Genomic DNA, 25,642 nt, shown 5'->3' with positions numbered 1-25,642 from the left:
GTAACTCCAGCCAAAATTCTGAGGGGCCAAACAATGAAGATCTTGTCAAGGACTCTGAAGCACTCTCTTTGGAAAAGATGCTCTATGATGGTACATGAATATACCATCATCCAGGGGGAGGGCTAATGATAGCCGTTTTTCGGCTCTTTGTAATTGCCACAGTGAGTTACCTCACCCTACCAAAATCACCCAAACACTGTGGCTATCCCTACCATTTCACTGTACATAGGCGTGCGTGAGTCACGGGACTTTTCCCATATCTTCTTAAAAAACCCTCAATTAGCTAGTCATTGGGCTAGTTGAGCCAAAAAAAATTAAAAAAAAAACAAAAAATATAAGTATATTATGGCCCATGCGTATGTAAATATTTCTTTATATATAGGGCCTAAATAAAAGATTTTTTCATAATTATTTTGGTATTTATTTAAATATTTCTACCTAGGTGTGTGTTATTTATGCTCTGTACATTGCCTCACCATTACCACAATTTTTTCTTACCATTTTTCATACTCTTTATTCCATATAGAAATATTTTCATGTAAGCTTCTCTTATATTTGGTGTAACTCCACCCCAACAAAAATCCAAAAAAACTAGTTCTATTTATGTGTATATTTTTTTCACTATTGTGATTTTTTCCTTCCTACATATATTCTCTATTACTCTCATAAATTAGACCACCAAAAATATTCATCTTTTTATGGTAGACTTATAATGAGAGAGATTTATTTTGACCCCTTTATATTTTTCCACCTATATTATTTATATTTGACATGTACATATTTTTAGACCCCTCAATATTTGATTTTCTTAGTTGTACTATTCACTTATATCATGATCTCAACAATATCTTCAATTATAGACCTACAAATAAGGTCAAGGGTAGGTGGCATGCATACATGCACTATGGAGGGCTCACTCTTGGAGGTATTCAAAAGAATCATCCAAAGAAGGACCCCACAAGGACTTTTGCAGTGGAAAAAAATGATCGGTTTTGCTAAATTTTTAAAGTTCACTTGCTCTCCGAATTTGAAAAGGTGATACAAACAAAAGTTGTAGCTCGTGGGCTGAACTTTTGCCTCAAATTTTTTCATATTTTTTTGAGCTACGAGCTGTCAGCTATGATTTTTTTAGTGGACCCCAGTTTTCCCATGCTATGCAGCCACACTCTCTCTTCCACTTTATCATTTTCCTCTTTCACACACACTTATCCACTCATCATCCCCATCTCTCTCACCACTCCTCTCTGCACACTACTCACCTTCTCCTCAACCTTGAAGAATAAGAGAAACCATGGTGAACTCATACCTCCCACACACAATTCCATTCCAAAATTGACCACCTAGTCTCATTTTTCCTCCTCCAAATTACCCATATCTATAAAAAAAAACCACAAAATTCAGCCTCTTCTCTTAAAAGACAGCATCATGGTGGTTGATTACTCAGCTTCAATTACCTTGTCTCTCAAGGAAGGTCAAGAGTGGAGAAAAATTGTACCGTCAAAGCTAGTGGACCGTCAACAAGAGTCAAAATTGGCCCTACTCAAGACACTTGGAGCATCAACCTTGTAAGAAATCCACCTTTTCTTACCTCTTAAGAGTTTTTCTTCCTTATTTGTATCCTACATGGATACTCCCATTGTAAATATCCAATTCCATTTGTAAATTAATACTAACTCTACTAACACTAACCCACTATGAAAAGTCCTATCACCTCCATTTCTCTCCTCTCTCTTTCCCCACCAACTTCTTGATAATTCCAAGCAAAAGAAATTAGATAAATTGCTGAAAATCTAACCCAACCATGGTTAGAGGAGTAACCCTAGCCTTCAAAATTGCTATAAAAGGAGGGTGTAGCTAGCACAAAAAGAAGCCATAAGCAAGAGCACTATGCTATAGCTTGAGAAGCCAAGCTCAACCTCTCTAGAAGGAGCTCTTGAGTGGAAGCTCATTGTCTTATGCATGTGCATGTGTTGTAATAGGGGATTAGCAAGGGAACTCTATGCCATTGTAAGAGAGAGAGTGATCATTCAATTGAGAGTAGGAAATCTATCATTTCTCCTACTAGTGTAAGCCCAACATTTGCTGAATCAAGGAGGGTGGATTTGGACTAAGCTTGGATACTTTGTCTCCCTTCCAACGTGAAGTAATGGACAACAATGATGCGTAAGTGTCTTGGTGTTTTTTGTTAAGTTCTTGATAGCTTGTCTCTGGTGTTGTCATCAATCTAGCCATAAATCCCACATACTGTAAGAGGGCGACAGGGTGGAGAGGACTCCCCTGGCCTTAAGACAATGATTGGGGTGGCTTTTCTTGTGATGTGTTGTGGTGAAATTTACGCAAGCTATGTTGAACAAATACTAATCTCACTTTGATTTGTCATGACAGATTTGTAAGAAGGTATTAATGCAACAAGCACCCCCTCCCCCTTTCTCTCTCTTTCTTAAATATATAGTTGTGTTTGCTTGATCATTGCCGATACGTTTCAATGCAGCCCGAGCACTCTCTCTCTCTCTCTCTCTCTCTCTCTCTCTCTCTCTCTCTCTCTCTCTCTCTCTCTCTCTCTCTCTCTCTCTCTCTCTCTCTCTCTCTCTCTCTCTCTCTCTCTCGTTCGTGTTTTAGTGTGTGAGAGTGTTCCATTGGTGTTAGGGTTAGTGTAAATTCCTTGCTTGTTTGTGGGTTGCTCTAACGATTCTCCTCTTTTGCGTCCTAGTTCGCTCTTAAACTAGGTGGTGCCCCTTGTGTAGTTGGGATTTGGCTGTGGGTTTGTTGTTTTGGTTTGTGTTGTGTTGTGCCCCAGCCCCATTGAGTAGCACGGGAGCCTTGAAGGGTGTCTAGAGGTTGCTCTTCTTGTTGCCCGCCCCGGACCGCCTCACCGTCTTATCACAACCATTGGTCAAGCCAACAATGTACTCATGATCACTTGCTGTCTCGAGCAACCTTAACTTCTTAACCAATGAGTAGTTTAAGAAGTTATGGCTAGTTCCATCATCTATGAAAATAATGACTCTATAGCCACCTATGGTGTCATACATGTGCACCATGCCATGCGGACCTACGCTAGGCTGCCACATAGCTGGTGTCACTAAACAAGCATGGCGCTCATCATAGTGGCACATTATCTCCTCGCTAAACTCTCCAAATTTGAGAGGAAGCATCTCGCTGTGTGCAAATGCCTAGAGCATTTACCATCTCTCTTAGGCTCATTGCCACTCGTGTTAGCTTTGAGATTTTGGCATTCATCTTTGGTGTGTCCTACTTCATTGCGGATGAAACAGTAATTTCTCTTTCGCGCTTTAACATAGCTCTCTTTTTTTTGTAATTTTATGTCTCCTTTCTTTTTAGATGGCTGCAATTTTTTAGTCCAATGACCTCCTGACTTCCCCTGGTTAGTCCTCTCCCTCTGCCTCTCACTACAAAACCCCTTTCTTTCAAACCATGACCTCTTTTTCTCTTTTTCCCTATCCCTACCTATCGGATACCTACCCTATCTCATGCACCTTGGTGCCTGATGTGTGTATTTGACCCCCTCCTCAGATAAGTCCTTCGATTGAAGAGGCTCAATGTAAAGGTAATCCCATTTGTATGGCCCCTCTTGAAGCTCCGCAAAGTCTAGAGCATCGATTTCCTTTAACTTGAGCACTATCTCTCTATAGTTTGAAATGTACTGAGTTAGGGACTTGTTCTACATCGAGCACCATCGAGCACTTATCCCATAACTCTCAATTTAGCTCTTTCTCATTTCTTGGCAAGAACTCTTTTCAAAACATTGTTTTGAACTTTGCCCAAGTGGCAGGATGAGTGGTCAAACTCATCCACCACTTGTATGCCTTGCCAGTCCAATAGGAAACTAGCCTCTACAGGCTTCACACAGCTAGGCTGTGTCCGGAATGCATGAATGTCCAACCACTTTGCAAGGAAAATATTCACAAAATCTTTGTTTCTCTCCCTTTCGTCGCCCCCCAAAACTTGGCAATTTGAAATCCTTGAACAGAGTCAAGGTTCTCTCTATGGACGACCTTACATGCGCATCAATCTAGGTCCTCGTAACCACTAGTGAGGCTACGCTCACTCGTTTGTGGATGCCCTGCTACTTTGAGAAAAAGAAGATGCCACTCAAGCGGCGATCAGTGCCTCTAGATGTGTGGAGATGCTTTGTAGCATCATAACTACATTAGCCTATACTTTTTCTAAGCTGGTCAACTTGTCATTGAAATATTTGCATATCCCACTAGAGAGCTCTATCTTCGTAAGGATATCGGTAGGATCGACTGGCAGGTCATAATCCTCTCCATCATCCTCGAAGAGTTTCTAATCGTCCCCCTCGACGGTGTCGTGCAGCTCCGCTCCCATGCTAAGAAAGATACCCAAAAAATGCACGTCAAGTTTGTTTGAATCTTATATGTTTAATGAACAGTGATCAAGGTCTGGTAACATGCCAAGTGCAATACTGAATGTATGTCAAATGCGGCTGAAAGGGCCAAAACATGCCTTAATGATGCTAAAAAAATGTTATGCTTGAAGTGGGCATGGATGGGATATTACGACCTAGAACTGCAGTGCTTGATGTGCTCTACCGGCCTGTCTTTACAGCTCGTCGATTGGAGCTACGGTGAAGAAGTTATGGCAGTTTAAAGTTCAAGTCGATTGTAGATCCGTATCGGATTGGACAACTACAGCTAGGGTGACAGAATTGAAATGAATGTACGGGCATGAAGTGCTCACTCTGAGGAGCGCATTGGTCTTTTCTGATCAGTGACCGGATTTACGGTTGTCAAGTTATTGACCGTTCAAGATTTAACGGGGGCCGGTTCTGCACTAGTCCAGTCCACTCCGTTAGAGTGCCATCTCAGAGTTTTTGGCTCTCGACCAGATTTTGGATAGCAATGATTGCAGAATTAACCCAATAGATGCAGGGTCATGAAGCTGGCTATTTTCGACAAATGCCAAGACGGAACAACTCTCCAAAAGCAATCACTTACACTTGCTTCTTGCAGGCATGTAGCACTATTGAAGATTTTTTAGGACATCAAAATTCACAATGATATTGTTAATCGATGGCGACTCGAGAAAGATGTTGTGCTTGACAACGCTTGCCTGGCATTTATGCAAAATGTATGCCCAAATGGGGTGCTCTTGAAGTACTTGGCCACCCAAGGGCTATGGGGCCGGAATGTCATCCCTTACAGTATCTGAAGGCCGCCAATGGAAAGGCTTAACAAGCTTGGCAAGCTTGCCCGATATGCATGCCAAATGAGATGCCTTCTACTTGCAGGCATTGCTCGGCCGTAATGTATGCCAAATGTGGTGCCCTTACTAAGGAAAAAGGGCCGCCCATTTAACTTAAAAGGCCGCCCATTTAAGGGCTTTTTAATGTGAAGTGAAGCAAAAAAGAAGCTCTGGCGCAACTGCAGCCGATGAGGAGAGAGCTTCACGGGCTCGCGTTGGCCTATATGGCACTCAGACGCCCTCGCCACAGAAGCGGATGTTGTAGGAAATTCCATCGCGATGCTTTTCGGCACCAGCCGCGCTGGATTCGGAGCCAGTCCAAAATCGCCTGCCACATCACCAGGGGGTATCCATTAGCAACATCACTAATGGGTGCCTAGGCCCCTTTTACCAAGAAAAGCTCATGCAAAGTATAAAAGAAAAGGGGGGGCTCTACTTGGGCTCTCGTGTGATTTTCTTGAGCCATCTCCTCTTCTCCTGTAGCTTTTTCTCTCATGAGAAAGAAGAGCCTTGAGATCTTAAGCCTTAGCCAAGCTAATCCTTGTTAAGCTTCATTATTTGATCCAACTTAATCTCCTTAGGGCCTTGATGATAAAGTGCCTTAAGCGAGGCCTAAGCCTAGCCTCATAAGCCAAGCTTTAAATCCTACTAAAAGCTCTCTAATCTCTGAGGAGCTAAGCCAAGTTTGCCCATTCTCAAACTCTTTAGTCTTAATCTTAAGCTCTCTAAGCCTAACCACGTCCTTGTTAGTCAAGCTTAAGAAATCATTAGCCAGGATTTACTTCAAAACCTGATAATCCTAAGCTCTCTCATCGATTTCTTTAGCCATAACCATGCTAAGCTTCATAAGCTTGACAAGCCAAGCTTCCAAACCTATCTCAAGCTCCTAACTCATAGCCTAATCTCTAAACCCTTAAGCCAAGATTAAACCTTAATCTCATTAAGCCAAACCTAAGTTATCTAAGCCGCTAAGCTGTTTAATCCGGAATTAACCAGCATCCTTAAATCGAATCGGACCAACCAAGGCCGTTGGAATTGAAGGCAGAAGTCAGTCCAAGGCAGTTCCTACTGATCATCTTATTTAACACCTAGATTGTGACAGGTTAACCTTTGTGAAGAGCATAAAAATCTTCATTAATGATTGATTAATCATGGATACTGTTGATTCTTTGGTACAAAGCGTACTGTTTGTTTTGAGCTCTGTTTTTGCTAATTGTGTCTGCTGCACCTCTTTTCCCCACACCTCTCTCAGCCAGGGGCCGGTGCCTTCCCGGCTCACCTTTCGCATACTTATCCCCCGACATTCTTGGTGAACCCGACGTGAAACGATCCAGGGTGAGCAGTGTGGTGGAAGAAGATGTCGACACCGCAAGAGGCTGCCATGCAGCAAATGATGCAGCAGTTTGCTGCTTACATGCAACAACAATAGGCTGCCCAACAACAATACAATTTGCAAGAGAGGATCCGTAAACCTTGGCACACGATTACTGAGAAATTGCATCGATTTGAAGACCGGGATATTAGCAAGTTTTGCAATATCTACAAGCAAGCAATGGAAGAGAATGGAATTGATGATCAAAATGCAGTGGAAGGGTTCTATTTAATTGTGGAGCCGGAACTTAGGAGTCGAATTAAAGAAATTCAGGCAGTTCAAGGCCCGAATTGGCAGGATTTCAAGAAGGCGCTTCAGGAGGAATGCTTCCTTGAGGATTCTCAAAGAGTAACCATGCAAAGCTTTATGAAGTGGGTGTAGAAGAAGAACAAAAATCTATCTGCACAAGAGTTATTACAAGAATTTGAGAAGAAATTCGAGCAATTGTCCTCGACAGAGAAACGTTCAATGAGGGATTAGAAGGTTGAACTATTCATTCAGGCTGTTGATCCACGACTTCAGAAGAGTCTAATGCAGTTGCTGGAGGATTCAAGAGGAGAATTGGGCTTAACATCTGACTGAAAGGTAGTCACTGAAGTAGTCAACATGATCGTGAAACGACAAATGAGAGTCGATAAGCTGATCGTGGCTGACATCATGGATTTTGTGGAAGAGGAACTTAAAGAGAAAACAACCTCGACTATACCCAGAGTGGAGGAGCCAGTTCTTGACGAATTGGTGAAAGGTATTCAAGAATCAAATTTGAATTTTAAAGCTGTTAATTGAAGGACTAGCTGCAAAGGGGTCTACATATGAGCCTAGACAGCAGCCACTACGCAAAGGCTGGGACCGATGCATGTGGTGTGACAGTGAAGACCACAAGTACGTTAAAGAATGTGATGAATTTGACGAAGCTTATAAAAATAACGTGGTGTTTTGGAAGGACAAGAAGATACACCTTAGGGCAACAGGTGAGATGCTCCGCCTAAACTTCGGTAGGGGCGGCATGCAAAAGATAGTTGAAGAGATCCAGCATAATGTTGCTCTTGTGGAAGTAGCTATATATGGGCTACAAGTCTGCGGGAAGGGTGATGATGATGGTGCAGGTACCAAGGGTCAATTGTGGCCTTATGCTTTGAAGACAACAGAAACATGGCAGGTAACTTATGGGAAGCTACGACAAGTAGGGAATTCAATTCAACAAACCACAGGGTGGACTGATCCAGCGGATTTCCTCTCAGTGTATGCATTCATTGCGAAGTCTCAAGCTAATGAGGCTATGGTGGAGGAAAAGCGAAAAAGAGATGAAGAAGTTCTTGGGACATCGAAAAGGACAACAAGATTCAACAGCAAGCAAGATGAAGGTCCTACTTCTAAGCCCGCTCTTGAAGTGGTGATGGAGGATGCACCCAAGGACAAAAAGCAAGGTAAACCCAGGGGACCCTCATATAAGCTAAAATCTGACATTGAATGAGCTACAGATTTAAAGAAAGTTTTTGAAGAGCGTATTGGTGATATTTTGGGCATTGCCAAACGTGAGTTTCACGAGGAGATAATTGATATCATCAAAAGAAAGTGGTAGATACCAAGTGAACAGGAGCCGGAGTCAGTTAAGAGCCAGGCGGTTTGCCACATTGAAGCAATTTTGGACGACTATGAAGAGTATTTGGCAAATCTTGAAGAAGAAGAAGAGTCGAGGTCTGTGGTGGTGTCAAATCCAACTGTACCAGAGGTAAGGCATGTTCATTTCAATGAAGATGAAGATAGTGAAAGTATACCAAGGAGTCAGTTTTCAAGGACTCATTGGGCAAGGGCAACAACCGAAACTGTTGTGAAGCTTGGCGACATTGAAGAACCGGTCTTAGCACTCATAGATCATGGATCGGAGATCAATTTGATGGCTAAAAGCTTGCACAAGAAGGGGAAATGGCCTATTGATGTGGACCATAATTGGCGGATTCGAGCTGCCAATCTCTTTATATAGGAACATTCCTCTTATGCATTAATTTTGGGGCAACCCTACATTACGGCTGTGCGAATGGAAACCAAAGTGTTGGACGATGGCTCGGCCTATGCCAGGGTTCGAAGCAGAGACGGTAAGAAAGCCTTGACTGTATGTGTTGACCATGCCAGGAACAAGGATAGTCTGCATGATCATCCAATGCCAAAGATACACAAGGAGTTTAGAGAGCATAGGTTTGCACAGGATTTTCTCGGAGTGCCATTATAAAGCGGGACTATGGTGGTACAAGTGAGGAGAAGTTCTCGCAAAGAGAAGCTTTCTCTTCGGGTTCTTGGGGTTAACATATGAAGGTTCAGTATCTTTCAGAAAATTCAATGATTTGCCAAAGTGGAAAAAACAGTATGTTTCAGGTATCCAAAGTGAATTGCAGGGTTGTGATGTGCTTGAATTAGATGATGTCATTTCAGGAATCTTTGAAGAGGTATCTTATGTAGATACTATGTCAGAGCTTGAGGAGATTAGGCAAAACAAGTTACAAAGCATAACTGAAGTGGTCAAGGTCCATTCAATGGACATGTATGATGAGTTAAGTATATATGAACCACTTATGCACATTGAAGATGATTCAGGTGAAACAGTTGAAGCACAGGTAGAGACAAAATACAAGACTGTTGCAAAGAAAGTGAGGCCAGTGGCTACACCACTGCCAGAAGGAAGTGATGGGATGATCAAGGAGGCTTCTCGACAGTGTATACTCAGGAATCCAAAGAACATAGGGCATAAGTTTACTAAGGAGACATTGCAGTAGCTGAAGGTTGGAGAAGATGGTTTGCTCAATGAAGAGGAGATCAAATCTTTTCAAGGTATGCTCGAAAAACATGGTAAAGATTTTGCTTTTGGGCCAAGTGAGATTGGGTGTGTGGATCCAAGTGTTGTTTCACCTATGGTTATTTTCACTGTTCCACACATGCCACGGAGCTTGCGTCCTATTCCAGTTCCTAAAGCTCACTTGCCAAATCTTATCAATTTGCTTAATGAAAAGATTCAAATGGGAATTTTGGAGCCATCATGTGCACCATATTCTAACCGATGGTTTACTGTTCCGAATAAAAATGGTACATTAAGGTTCATTCAGGATATGCAACCGGTTAACAAGGTAACAATTCGCAATGTGGGTACTGGCCCACTTGTGGATGAATTTGTTGAGGCCTTTGTAGGTAGATCTATTTACTCCATGGGTGATCTTTATTCAGGATATGATCAATTCCAGCTAGCTTTGGAGAGCAGGGATCTTACTACAATGCGTACTCCTCTTGGTTTGGCAAGGATGTGCACTCTGCCCACAGGGTGCTACTAATTCAGTAGCTCATATGATGAACGGCATGAATAAGGTATCAAGGGACTTTATCCCACATGTTACTATGCCTTTCATTGATGATCTACCAATTAAGGGCTGTGAAGAAGCTCAAAAGATGAAACAAAACACCAGAGGGGGTGCCGACAGTTTGTTGCTCAATATATTGCTGACTGTGATGCTATATTATCGAGGCTCGAAGAAGTTAACTTAACACTTTCATGTCAAAAATCAACTTTTGGTGCTAAGGAGGTCTTAATTGTGGGACATATGTACAGTTCTGAAGGAAGAAGGCCAAGTCCAACAAAAGTCGAAGCTATCCAAAAGATGAAGGAAACATGTTCTTTAGTTACTGAAGTTCGTCAATTCTTGGGTGCATGTGTGTTCTATCGTATTTGGCTGCCACACTTTGCTCATATTGCAAAGGTATTGTATCAATTGCTACGAAAAGGTAAAAGGTTTGTTTGGGAAGAAGTTCACACACAAGCTATCGAGAAATTAAAGAAGATGCTTCTTGAGGCTCTGACCTTGAGGAAAGTTGATTATAAATGCGACAGGCCAGTTATTTTAACAGTTGACACTAGCCCGACAGGTATTGGATGGGCTATAGGTCAAGATGATGTTGAAGGACACAGGTATGCAGTGAGAATAGGAGCCAAGGTGCTTAATGCTCGTCAACGAGGTTATCCACAGGTTAAGAGGGAACTTTGGGGCGTTGCTACTACTCTAAGGACCGATAAAGAATACTTTATTGGAGCTTCAGTTGTGGTAGAGACAGATTGCTTGCCACACTGATAGGGATGATTGCAAACTACTCTACTCCGGATATTGCCATGCTACGATGGATAGCCTATATTAAGTCTCTTAACCCTGAATTTTGTCATATTGCAGTCGAGATAACCCTGTTGTTGCAGATATGTTATCAAGAGCCAAGTTTGAAGATGAAGAAGAGATGCTGACCACGAGTAATGATGTTGGTTTGAAGTTCTACACGTCTTCTTATCCACATGCCAACTGTGGAAATATTGCTCATGTTTTTGAAGTCTTTTCTGAAGAGTTTTATGATGGAGAGTGGCTTATGATTGGCTGCTACCTATGTACTCTCACTAGACAAGAAGGATGGAGTGATCAAGAATTCAAGAAGATCAGGAAAAAGGCCTATGGAAATTTCCTGAAAGATGGACATTTATTGAAGCAACCGAAGCGCCCAGGAGGGGTACCACAACAAATTATTTGTGACAAAGCAACCCAACAGCAGGTGATTAAGGAGTTTCATGAAAGTCTATGGGTTGGACACAGAGGAGTCTGGGCAACCTTTGTTTGTTAAAGACCGGTATTGGTGGAAAGGTATGTACAAACATGTGGTTCAATTTGTGGAATCATGCTTCATATGCCAACAGTACTCTGATGTGCGACATAGAGATGGATTGCATCCCACCTATCCACTAGCCATACGCTACAAGTGGGTGGTGGACCTTATCACAATGCCAGTAGGAGTGTGGCAGATGAGGTATATTGTTCTTGCCAGAGAAGATCTTACTAATAAGGTTGAAGGCAAAGCTTTGCGTACCAAAGCTACCAGTTCAATATGCAAGTTCTTGCTTGAAGATGTTATCTCCAGGTATGGATGTGTTGGAAGAATTAATGCAGATAGAGGAGAGCTGAATGCAGATGAAGCTCGAGAGTTTTTTGCTCGTATGGGCATTAAACTCGCTCTCACTATAGCATATAATCCAGAAGGTAACGGAAAAAGTGAAAGAGGACATCCGCCTATTGTTAAAGCTTTAGCGAAGGCGTGTGAAGGACATATTGGTGATTGGCCTAAACTCTTGCCATTTGCTTTATGGACTGATCGCACTACACACAGTTCAGTTACAGGATTTATGCCGTTTGAATTGATGCATGGGCAAAAACCCATTATGCCTATAGAGGAAGCAGTTACGACTTGGACCATAATGCCATGGGAAGAAGGTATGTCTACTGAAGACTTGCTAATTGCTCTACGTATTCGCCAGCTCAAGAGGCGTCAAGAGGATATTGAACAGGCTAAAGAGAAGCTTTAGGAGGCAAGATTGAAGAATAAGGCAGCATTTGACGGAAAGCATAGACTCAACCACATGCTATCAAAGATGGTGACTGGGTACTTGTCTATGACAGTAGCTTGGAAAACCAATACACTGCTATGAGAAAAATGGTTAAACGGTGGTTTGGACAATATGTGGTGCGACATGTTTTTGATAATGCGACATACCAATTGTGTGAACTAGACGGCACTATGCTCAAGGTGTCTATTGCCGGAAAATGGATCAAGCTGTTCAAGAAGCGAGAAGGTGAGATTGTTCTTGAAGATTCCCATTCAGATCCCGCTCCAGAGGATCATGTTATGTATACATTAGATGATATGTCTGACGATGAGTTTAATGAAGCTCATTAAGTGCAATTGGCACAGACCGGAGGCTGTGCAGGTTCAGAGGGGGTGGATGTCGTGCAGCTCCGCTCCCAGGCTAAGAAAGATAACAAAAAAATGCACATCAAGTTTGTTTGCAGCTTATATGTTTAATGAACACTGATTAAGGCCTGGTAACATGCCAAGTTCAATGCTGAATGTATGTGAAATGCGGCTGAAAGGGCCAAAACATGCCTTAATGATTCTAAAAAAATGTTATGCTTGAAGTGGGCACGGATGGGATATTGTGACCTAGAACTGCAGTGCTCGATGTGCTCTGCCGGCCTGTCTTTACGGCTCGTCGATTGCAGCTACAGTGAAGAAGTTATGGCAGTTTAAAGTTAAAGTCGATTGCAGATCCGTACCGGATTGGACAATTGTAGCTAGGGTGACAGAATTGAAATGAATGTACGGGCATGAAGTGCTCACTCTGAGGAGCGCGTTGGTATTTTCAGATCAATGATTGGATTTACGGTTGTCAAGTTATTGATCGTTAAGGATTTACCGGGGGCCGGTTCCGCACTAGTCCAGTCCACTCGGTTAGAGTGCCATCTTGGAGTTTTCTGCTCTCGACCGGATTTTGGATAGCAATGATTGCAAAATTAACCCAATAGAGGCAGGGTCATGAAGCTGGCTATTTTCGACAAATGCCAAGACGGAACAACTCTCCAAAAGCAACCACTTACACTTGCTTATTGTAGGCATGTAGCACTATTGAAGATTTTTTATGACATCAAAATTCACGATGATATTGTTAATCGATGGCGACTGGAGAAAGATTTTGTGCTTGACGATGCTTGCCCAACATTTATACAAAATGTATGCCCAAATGGGGTGCTCTTGAAGTACTTGGCCACCCAAGGGCTATGGGGCCGTAATGTCGTCCCTTACAAGATTTGAAGGCCGCGAATGGAAAGGCTTTACAAGCTTGGCAAGCTTGGCCGGTATGCATGCCAAATGAGATGCCTTCTACTTGCAGGCTTGCTCGGCCGTAATGTATGCCAAATGTGGTGCCCTTACTAAGGAAAAAGGGCCGCCCATTTAAGGGCTTTTTAATGTGAAGTGAAGCAAAAAAGAAGCTATGGCGCAGCTGCAGCCGATGAGGAGAGGGCTTCGCGGGCTCTCGCTGGCCTATATGGCGCTCAGACACCCTCGCCACCACAGAAGCGGATGTTGCAGGAAATTCCATCGCGACGCTTTTCGGCACCAGCCGCACTGGATTCCGAGCCGGTCCAAAATTGCTTGCCACGTCACCAGGGGGGTACCCATTAGTGACATCGCTAATGGGTGCCTAGGCCCCTTTTAGCAAGAAAAGCTCATGCAAAGTATAAAAGAAAAGGGGGGGCTCTACTTAGGCTCTCGTGTGATTTTCTTGAGCCATCTCCTCTTCTCCGGGAGCTTTTTCTCTCACGGGAAAGAAGAGCCTTGAGATCTTAAGCCTTAGCCAAGCTAATCCTTGTTAAGCTTCATTATTCGATCCCAACTTAATCTCCTTAGGGCCTTGATGATTAAGTACCTTAAGCGAGGCCTAAGCCTAGCCTCATAAGCCAAGCTTTAAATCCTACCTAAAGCTCTCTAATCTCTGAGGAGCTAAGCCAAGTTTGCCCATTCTCAAACTCATTAGTCTTAATCTTAAGCTCTCTAAGCCTAACCACGTCCTCTTTAGTCAAGCTTAAGCAATCATTAGCCGGGATTTACTTTAAAACCTGATAATCCTAAGCTCTCTCATCGATTTCTTTAGCCATAACCATGCTAAGCTTCCAAACCTATCTCAAGCTCCTAACTCATAGCCTAATCTCGCCCTTAATTAAGCTGAGCCTAATCTCTAAACCCTTAAGCCAAGCTTAAACCTTAATCTCATTAAGCCAAACCTAAGCTATCTAAGCCGCCCAAGCCGTTTAATTCGGAATTAACCAGCATCCTTAAATCGAATCGGACCAACCAAGGCCATTGGAATTGAAGGCAGAAGTCAGTCCAAGGCGATTCCTACTGATCGTCTTGTTTAACACTTAGAATTGTGACAGGTTAACCTTTGTGAAGAGTATATTACATTAGGAAAAATATGAACCCTCTAGGGGCCCTTTGGGATTAAGGTTAATTAGAGGTCAGCCAATAGAAAGAGGGTGGTGGACACACTCTATACCCTCAAAAAAGTAGGGGGACAAGGTAGTCTTACACCTTTTAATTGTCTCTTACCTAGTGAGAAGGTAAGGGACCACTTTGACCTCTTTTCCCCCACTTTTTGGCCCGGATTTAAAAATACACTAAAAATTTTAAATTTTCAAAAAAATTCAAATTTCAAGTTTTCCCTCCTTAAAAGGTCCCCAAACCTATTTCATGGTCAAAAAAGTATTTTTGACCTTCAAAAGTTAAAAACGTGCACTAAAAAATCCAAAAAATTGATTTTTTAAAAAACAAATCAAAACATCATTTTCACCCTCCAAAGTCTTTCCAAACCTATTCTATAGCTAAAAAGTGTTTTTCTCTCTCTACAAACCCTTTTCCAAGCTCTCCATTGCTGCAACAACCACATGCACCCCCTGTAGTCCATCATTATCTCTCTGCTAGCTTTCTCGCACCTCCATTGTAGCACCAAGCAAGCTCCTCCTCCATCTCTTCCCCTTGCCCACCACATAGTTTCACACCAAGCTAGCTCCTCTCCCTTCTCTCATCTCCATTACAACATGAAACAAGATTCTACTCCATCTACTTTCATTCACTCACACTACATGGAAACCTCTACTCCCGAAGGTGGCAAAAGTATGAGCTCACATGAGTTGCATACCACAACAATAGGAGGTGTGAATATCGCATGGGCATTGCAAGGGTTCATCTCCAACATAAAGATAGAATGGTAAGAAAACTACCCTTGTAGCTTACATTCAGAGCTTAACATCATCTCCATCTTTAAGTTTATCATGCTGGAGAGAATTAACCTCTTTATGGATTTCAGTGTTTAGGCTTCACACCTCATAACACTGGGTGGTGCTATTTTGTTGATGACTTTGGTGCGCCATCTATAGTTGTGTAGCATGTGATTTGAGTCTCACGATGTAAGTAAGTTGTGTTATCTATGGAGAGTCGTCAAAGATTTTTCTTGTAATTTATTCTTCGTATAATTGTCATTAGATAATTGGAATGATATCATTTTGTACTTTATAACTTTGTGCTCACATAATCTTTTGTTTACTTACAGATTCAACTTGTTTTAAGAGGACATGAGCAAGCAACCATGTGCAGAGATGGAAATCACTCTATTTTTGTTCCTTGAGGAACCTTTCACTACCATGTTAAAAGATTTTGATAAGAATAGTGGGTTTCTTTTAGAATCTTGAACCAATAGGGACTCTCTAGGAGCTCTCATAGAAGCCATCCATATAGTACTACTATCTTCCCTAGTGTCATAGACACACAAATACTCAAGCGTATATGAATCTCTAGATGAGGAAGACAAATACTTGTAAGACAAGCCTAACAGCAACAACATTGTCTCCATTTGTAATTATTTTTCATGAGGCTGGATTCCTCTATAAATGCAATATAAATATGTTTTCTTGTTAAATGGTGTCGCATTGAGTGAGAGTATTTAATTTAGATTAATGAAGTTTCATACAGATCTGAGAAATATTGTTTACTTTTATGGATATTTTGATTTGCCTGTACGATGATTCAAGTCGCAAGTCTTAATCACTCCACCTTGAAGAAATTCAAGCAATATTTTGATTTCAGTTTAATCATTAATGGTTATTCTTATTAAAGTGGATCATAAACTTTGTCAAGATGTCCTCATTTGGGGATGTTGAATATATATCATTAGCAATGTTTCACAAGAACACTAGGTGGACACAAGGAAGTAAAAATTGGCTCCTTGTTTGGTCGATTTCTAGTGTTTAATGTTTAGTGCACAGGATTTGTGAGGCCGTTGACATGGGGAGTTCACTAAAATATATGTAATATAGCACATGTGTTCAATAGAAGGGATTTTATATTCTTGTAAAGTTGCAGAAACATGTGTAGATAAGGCCTATAAGGGGTACTTTTAATCCATTCTAGTGAACGCACGTGATATAGGAAAATTTTACAAAGTGAATGCTCCGGACCTTTGAACACAAAGAAAGGGGGGGGGGGGAGCTCTAATTACATCTGAGTGAAAAGAAGTGGAATTTGTACTGTCATGTTGCATAAATATTTGCTTTCACTTGATCTTAAAAAAAATTGGTATCCTGGGGTGCAGACAAGGCTATATAATGCAAAAAAAGGGGTGGCCACAAGGGCGCGTAGTGAGCCATCCAAAACTGCTGGATGGGCCACATGTGGGCCCTTGTGGCCACCCTTTTTTTGCATAATTAGGCTATTGCTGTACTCCAGAACCCTGGAAAAGATGAGATGAACCTAAAATTGAACTTTTCAAACACATTATGCCTTCCTTCAACTCAACTTACTAGTTCCTTGCACCAAAAGGGCAAATCACATTGGACAGTATAAAAATCTAGTCTCATGCTGCATAAACATCTGGTTTCATCAAATATTAACATTCTTGCTATTATAAGGGGCAGACAAGGCCATATAATGCAAAAAAAAGGGTGGCCACAAGGGCACGCAGGTGAGCCATCCAAAACTGGTGGATGGGCCATCTGCGCGTCCTTGTGGCCACCCTTTTTTTTGCATAATTAGGCTATTGTTGCACTCCAGGACCTTGGAAAAGGTGAGATGAATGTAAAATTTAACTTTTCAAGCACATTATGCCTTCCTTCAACTCAACTTACTAGTTCCCTGCACCAAAAGGCCAAATCACATTGGACAATATGAAAATCTAGTCTCATGCTACATAAACATCTGGTTTCATCAGCTATTAACATTTTTGCTATCCTAAGGGGAAAACAAAGCTAGAAAATGCAAAAAAAAGGGTGGCCACAAGGGCGCGCAGATGAGCCATCCAAAACTGCTGGATGGGCCATCTGCGCGCCCTTGTGGCCACCCTTTTTTTTGCATTTTCTAGCTTTGTTTGCCCCTTAGGATGGCAAAAATGTTAATATTTGATTTAAATTTAACTCTTCATGGCCAAAACCACTTAACTTAAAACACATGTATAAACCGAAAAGCCAAATCACTATGGAGACAGTAGACACAACTCTTAATCATTTTGTCATTGCAAAGTCATCTGAAATGATGTGAGCCTCTACAACTTCTTGAATAGCCTCCAACGCTATTGCTTGCATTTTATACTGATTTCCATAGCTTTGAAGCACCTCCTTCACCGTGTGAGCATATTTTTGATGCATGGCCATGATTCAAGTGTTAAGTTTTTTTTTTTATAAGTGTTGAACTTTTCGGTTGTTTTCAACAGCTTCTAGATTTCAATCGGCTCCGAATCTGTCTGGGCTTGTCTCACATGAATTTGTTCATCTCATCATGTTCTTCGACCATTATGTGATGAAAAAAAATCATATCTTGCTCGCATTCTCCAAAAATCAACGTGCAAGTTGACAATTTATTTAAAAATGATGTAAAACAAACATTTTTTACTTTTTTCTTAATCTACGGGCTCCAACGAGCATTAAAACCATGAATCTGAAAATACTCAAAGAACCATTGTTTTTTATTGTGTTAAGGACTGTATTTCCAACATAAAAAACTTTCCCAAAATCTCGCCCTAACACCTTCAAAAGTGGCTTCTAAGGAGTGTACTCGGTCAAAATTTGAAACTGAAGAAAAACAATCAGAATGAACTCCTAGACTGTGTATAAACTTTAGAATAACCAAAATTTCCTTCAAAAAAAAGTTATGCTAAAAATTTGAAAATAGCCCCCCATTGGACTCCCCACAACGATAGAAGTCAAAGGGTTCAAGGAGAGGTATGGTGTCACAAGTGCATGGTGGGAATCTCATCGAGGTTTATTCCGTCAAGATCTCTTGTACTTTATCATGTCTTCTCATGTACAATCTTACCAAAAAAAAAATTACACTTTAAATGACTACAAATCTTATTTAACTTATCAAACAATCTAAAATATGGTAGACCAAGAGTGCTCTTACACATCAACAAACAAAAAAGTAAAAACTTCTTCTCATTAACTTTGATAAACATACATTCGTGAACAACTTCCAAGGGGTAGTGCAGTCATAGTTCTAATATCTCTGGTGGGGGTGCCCTCATGTTAGGAAAGGGTGTGCTACTGATGAAAAGTTGTTGTATTGTCCTACTAGGGATCTCTCCATGTTAGCATAGTGATTTTTGGTGTAGTGGGAGCCACATTGCTTGAGAAGAGCTTTGTGCCACCGTAAAAGCTTCATGTTATGCTAGTTCCTTGAGCCATTCTTGCATTAGGATGAAATTACCCACCTCTAATAAGGATGGATTTGAAGCACCTACCTGCAAGATGTAACAAAGAAGGCTGTTTTAGAGGAAAAGTGGTGACACTTGACCTCTCTAACCTGCACCCACTGTTTCTTGTAATGCCACTGTTTTGAGCTGAAGAGCTTGACATTCGTGCATCCACGAATGCAAAGAAGCACCTGCACCCATACACAACCGATTGCAATAGCCCTCCCCTCCCAAGATATTGAAGAACCATACACATTCGTCTCACCGACAGTATGACGATCTTGGGATGACCTTTGCTCACCCTCACGTGCGGCCTTCGGTGCAAACACCGCGGACAAGCAATATGTACACTTTTGTTGTGCGGAGTACATGGTGGTGGAGGCATACGATTTGTGATGTTCGTGAGCACCATGACAGCTGTTGCGTGAGGAAGCAAAGAATGAAAAGAAAGAAGGGGGAGGGAGAGGGAGGAACATGGGAGGAGAGAAGGGGGCAGAGGGGGAGAGGGAGAGAGAGGGGAGGAGGAGGAGAGAAGGGGGTAGGGAGGGAGAGGAGAGGAACATGGGAGGAGAGAAGGGGACAGAGGGGGGAGAGGGAGAGAGAGGGGAGGAGGAGGAGAGAAGGGGGTAGGGAGGGAGAGGAGAGGGAGAGAGGAGGAAGCAGGAGGAGAGAACAAAGGTTTTTTTTTTGGGGGGGGGATTTTGTTTTTGGAAAAGTGAGCTTTTAGTGTTTGTAGGTTTAAAAAAATGTCAAAAAATGATTTTTTGATGTGTATATATGTTGGGAGGGAGTTTTAAGTCAAAATAAGTAAAAATAACTTTTTTGAAAAAAAAGTCAAATTTTGGCTCTTAGTGACCCACGTTTTTGCTAATGTGACCACACCCCTTTACTCCCTTCACTTTCCAAAAGCTAGAGAGAGAAAGTGACCTCTTAAGTCCACATCCTACATGTGTTTAAAAAAAAGGCTAGAAAAGTCTACTCAAAACCAGCTTCTTGAATGCCCTTGTCCCCTTAACCCTACACAACATTAGCTTTAATCCCTAAAAATTAAGATTCCTTACAAGGCCCATGCAAAGTTCATATTTCTCCTAATGAATCTCCATTAACGATTGATTAATCATGGATACTGTTGGTTCTTTGGTATAAAGCGTACTGTTTGTTTTGAGCTCTGTTTCTGCTAATTGTGTCTGTTGCACCTCTTTTTCCCACACCTCTCACAGCCAGGGGCCCGGTGCCTTCCCGGCTCACCTTTCGCATACCTATCCCCCGACAGCGGCAATGTTGGTCTCCATAAACTCTTGCTCATCGTCCAAAAGTGGGTCAATAGGGTCGGCGGTCATTACGGGTGCATCAAGTCCAAAGGCGGAGTCTATGATCGTGGAGGGCATTGATGGATCATGTGAAGTGATCGAAAAATGTGCTCCGAGTAGGAAAGTACCTGGCATCTACGACCAAATAATTTGGTGGGGACACACTACGATGTGCAGACTCTTTTTTTTAATGTTTTAGCAATTAAATGCACTAAACTCAAAAATAGTTGAGGATTTGTACACAAACGCTAAAATAAATGAGCACTAATGGAATAGAGTAGTCATCCCCCTTAGCGTAGAACTCGACAGTGAGTCAAAAATGTCCTTGACCAAGCACAAAATAGATGGAGCTCGCAAATGGTGCAATCCGATGAAGCTCAAATCCACTCCAGATAGCTCGTAGTTGAATCCAATGAGGCCTCTGCAAGTTCATACATCCTCTTTTGTTTGCGCATGTGAAGAGTCTTTTAGAATGCTACTTGAATGCTCAAAACTACGAAAGAGAAAATATTTGGGCAATTTGATTTATCAACTCGTCGTTCCTTGTCGTTGCCCTGTGGGAACCAGTCTCCCGCAATCCCTTTTCTTGCAGGCTATGGGAACTAGATTCAAGTTTCAATGAAATTTACAGCCAGGTTGCACTCAAAGGGTTCGCACATGCAGCATATCACGAGCCGCAGCGGCCCCAACTGATGACGTGACTTAAAGATTCCAGCCGCAGCGGCCCCAACGCAATAGTAGGACTCTCGACATAGTCGCCCGCCGCGCTGCGGGTGCGCGATTGTAGCTGGAAGGCCTGCTTCGCAATTACGGGCCAGGGGCTTCAGGCAGAAGTCGGAAAACCAACACACACATGTGCGCAGAACAGATCCAATGGCTTCGTCGGGATTAAGCGCAGCCAGTGAGGAAGCGGGCAAGGGAGACGGCTGTAGCACAGCGTGTGTGAAACGCAGGGCATTAGCGTTGGTAGGCAGCGGTGGCGACGTCAATAGGTTCTGTACGTGACGACAGCCTCCCCCGTTAGGTGGTAGGCAGCGGTGGCGACGTCAATAGGTTTTGTAGGTGATGAAGGCCTCCCTCGTTAGGTGGTGAGCAGTGCCGACTTCAATACGGCACCAACAGGTAGTGCAAGAATAGGCTACACCAGGAGGGGCAAGTGGAGTGAGGCCCGGCAATAGGCGGAAACACTTGTCGGTAGAGACTGTGTCGTGAGGAAGAGCAAAAGGGGGATCGAGAGAGTTTGAGCGGTGACGTTGTTGGGCAGAGTTCAAAGCAGTATAGCCAGAGAGAGGGCTTGAGTGTAAAATGAGATGGAGAGAGCGTGTCATGGGAGCTCTGAGAGAGAGAGAGAGAGAGAGAGAGAGAGAGACTCTCTTTGAAACCTCAGGTATGGCATTTGTCTGTGCTCTCTTTCTCTTCCTCGTAGGCAAAGAATTCCCCTTATTCTCTCTCTTCCCACACAGAGAAATCAGCTTATCCCCTTTTATCAATGGTGATAATACCAAATGACCATTAGGTCCACCGAGCCCGCTTCACGTGCTCGGACACCCTTCTTTGAGACCTAAGCTCTGATACCAATGTTACACTCGTGTAATAGCACTACGGGCAACTCCAAAGAGAGGACCATATCGATTGTTTATCACCCAGCCTTGAGAAGAATGAGGCTTGCCCCTCATTCCCAGACCCTTTATAGTGTGGCATGTCTGTCCACATTGGTCCGGTCTCCCGGGCACTATGGTTGGGGGCAGTCTCCCCTTGAACCCCGCCTTCCCTGCTCTAATTGAAAGGTGATCAACCTAGATGCAGCCGTTACAGGCTACTCGATAGTTCTCATGGAGGAAAGTTGATTGAAATTAAAGAGATTGTATTGTTTCTTTGTGGACTTCAAGAAAGCCTTTGATATGACTCCACGGAACAATTTGTGGAGAAGGATGGAAGAACTTCAAGAGCCAAGTGAGTTTGTACTTGCGGTTTTTCGAATCTATGAGAAGGTGATATGTCAATTGCAGAGGAATTTCAAAAAAAATTCCAAGCACTATTGAGGTTAAACAAGGATGTCCAATGTCACCAACTCTCTTTGGTCTATGCATCGATCAATTGGAACAAATGGTACTTGACTTTATGCAAAAAGAAGGCATTGAAACTATTTGCAATGTAGTAATGATGCTTTTGTTGTATGCGGATGATGTGGTGCTTCTAGCACACACTTTAGAGGATGCACACAAGCTTATGGTTATGCTTGAGAACTTTTGCTTGCATAGTGGGCTGATTGTGAATGAATCAGACACTTGACGTTGTTGAGAGATTTAAGTACCTTGGCCTTGAGGTTTCCGCCAATCACAATTGGCATGAATGTGTTATATTGCGTTGTTTGGAGGCCCAAAAGAGAGCATACTATGCATTTGAGAACATGTGTAATGCGAGAAATATTAAATGTTGGGTTCTCAAGAAGTACCTTTTTGACAGAATGGTGACAACAGTTTTTCTTTATGGAGTTGAATTATGGGGTGGGAGCATCTCAAACTCTACTTGGAAAGAGTTTTATAATGTACAAAAGTGTTCTCTTACAAACTTTCTTCAAGTTAAGACACAAACACCATATATGCTCCTACTTCTTGAGTCGGGATCTCTTCAATTGAGGTTATGGGCATGAAAAGAGTTGTGGAGTTCATGATAAAGATGCATCAAAACCCCTCACATCGACTTCCTACAATTGCATGGCAAGCAAGAAAAAAAGTTCAAAAGATGCATAGAAGCAAGATGGATGCAAGATATAAAGAAGTGGGTTACAAGATGGGATGCATTACACTTGTTACATGATGCCTCAATAGACTCCCAAGTGAATGAATCTTTTCTACAATGTCAATGTATTACGGCTTGGGAGGAGTCCAGTGGGTCACATTTCATACCTTACACCACCCATATTGCCCCCAACTACAAAACCATGTTCTTCGTTGAAAGAGGAAACCGTACTCACCCTTATATGCTTGAGCATATCCCTTGTCAATGAAATGCACTATTGCAGTCATTCGGCTTAGCTCCCACTTCCTTTGATACAAGACAAGGTGGTGGGAGAAGAGTCAAATCTATTGTGCATGTTATACTCATTGCAAGTTCAAGCGTCTGAGTACCACACACTACTAGAGTCACGAGTGCTCAGCATTTGATCACATCCAAACTTGCTTCCCTCATATTTTTAGCCATGACTTATGTAACATTTAATGGCCTAAAAACTTATGTGTAGCGAAAATTAGCATGAACATAGTGGGCATTTCATTAGAATAGATTCCTAATGAGAATTACAAGAGTGCTTGGGTGGAGAGAGCAACAAAAAGCATAACACCTAGTTAGATAGCATCAACAATACTTTCAAAAGAGAGAGAAATTAAGCTATTGACAACAGTTGAGGACCGGATTTGCATGGAGCCGGTCCCCCCTCCAAAAGGCTTTGTATTATGGTTTCTCCCATCAAGAGAGACATTGTACAATACAATTCTTTGTGTTCCTTCAAGACTAGCTAGTGCAATGAAGATGAAAGCTTCATGCACTAAGCAAAACACTTAGCAAACACAACATCAATTATCCCCGTTCTCAGACCCAAGACCTCACACACCTTCGAAGATGGTGAGAGCTAGCAGGGTATGAGAGTAGATTGAGAGGAAGAAGGAGTATCTTACGAGAAAGATGTACATCTCCTCACATAATCACTCATATTAGCATAGCTTAGCTTAGTAATTAGCATGGTAGAGGAGATGAGCATGCATTGAAGCTTGGATCTTGGTTGGATTTGCATCACAAAGACAAGAGTTGTTGGTGTAGGCCTCCCTTCTCACAAGCTTGGAGAAGGTGGTAAGCTTTCCATTAAAGCTTGAGAAGGAGAGAGAGTCTTCTTTACTTCACACATGAGATTGTGTGAGTGTGTGTGTGATAATGCCTTGCAAAAATCAGCCCCCTCTCTCTCTTGGGCGAGCCCTCTTGCTATTTGCTCTTGCTCTACCCCCATTGGACCTCCCCAAGTCAAGCCAATGACAATTAAGCAGCATAAGTGATAGCCTTCTGACATGTGTCCCCCTTTTCCCTTTTGTGAGAGCTTTAGGTAATTTAATAATTCAACTAAACTCTCATTGGACCCCTTTGCCTCCTGGCCAATAGGAATCAGGTAAGCCATTGGGCTCCTGAATGCTCATTGGACCACTTGGGAGACTGTCCAATAGTCTTCTAGAGGACTTAATTCTCATTGGTTCTTTTATTAAGTGTTTTTAAATTAATTAAACTAGATTTAGTCTAGCCTAATTCTCATTGGTCCACCTCCAAGGCCATCCAATAGGAATTGGGTACACCTTGTGGGCAACAGGGCTAGGGAGTTGGCATGTGTCCCTCATTCCCTTTGTCTAAAGGGGGCTTGTGTATGTGTGTGTGGCTTTCTCTCTCATCCCCTACTCCCAAGGCTCGCCCCCTCCTATGTAGGGATTTGAAAAGACTTTTTGGTCACACAAAGCATCCAATTTCCCCTAGGGTTGACCTTTGGACACAACCTTTGAATTTTGGAACCTTAGCATTTTGGAAGTCTTAATGGGCTGAACCTTAGGGTCTTTTTAGCCCATTGTTGCACATGGCTCTTTTGCAGATGGCCCCCCCTTTGGATCCCTATTGTGGCCGATCTTCTAGCTTAACCAATATTCTAGCTTTTTCTCCCCTGGCACTTCCCCACATTAAATGATCAGTTTAATATGAGAAAATCATTTAGGAGAATTAGATATTGATTATTTTGACATTACCTCTCTCTTGAAATCATAGTCGTCCTCGAATATGGTGTAGAGAAGATAAAGCATATTCATGAGTCCTTTTCTTAGCGGGTAGAGGATCCCTATGTTACCCTACGACATCATTCCACAATGGATGACTAGTCCATTTGGCGCTTGAGAGCCTGAGGCTGCCGCAAGCATGTCTGCACATTAGTCCTATCAGTCTTCCATACTAGAGTGACAAGCTCTACTTGGTGTTTGGGAGATGTAGTCTCAGCAAACTTGATCTAAGCATGCATACTACTTCATTTTTGTGCACAATAAAGAAAAAGAGAGTCTTATAAGACAAACAAAAACTTTGTTCATTTTTAACATTTTGTACATTTGCTTACTCTTGGGAAGCATTGTAAGCATTGACAAGGTTTAGGTTATCCTTTAATTGTATGCCTTGCATCCATCTAGCATCTTCAAAAGGATAATTCTTAAACTTAATAAGATATCGTCGGATAGTCTTACCGCCTCTTAATACCTTGTCTTCATGTCGGAGAATGGACTCGAGCTGCAGCATCTCCTCTTGGTCCTCGATCTCCGGTGGGTCTTCAATAGTTGGTTCTTGAGGTGGCTCTCCTTTGTAAGGCTTTAATAGGCTCACATGGAAATCATTGTGTATGATCCAAATATTGGGCAACTTGAGTTGATAGGCCATCTCATTGATTGGCCTAAGAATCTGGAAGGGACCATAGTACCTTTTTGCTAGTTTAGCATAGTACTTTTGGTGGCCCGTAGGATTCTTGCCCGTCGTGTGCCTTAATCGAGCCTTAGGAAACTTTAATAAGACCCAATCATTTTCTTTAAAGGTTTGGGTTTTTCTGTGCTTGTCAGCAACAGCCTTTTGCCTTTG

The sequence above is a fragment of the Adiantum capillus-veneris genome, chromosome 4, assembly GCF_014529385.1.
Source record: "Adiantum capillus-veneris isolate H3 chromosome 4, ASM1452938v2, whole genome shotgun sequence".
NCBI lineage: Eukaryota > Viridiplantae > Streptophyta > Polypodiopsida > Polypodiales > Pteridaceae > Adiantum > Adiantum capillus-veneris.
The sequence above is the reverse complement of the archived record's forward strand: the minus strand, read 5'-3'. Positions refer to the sequence as shown.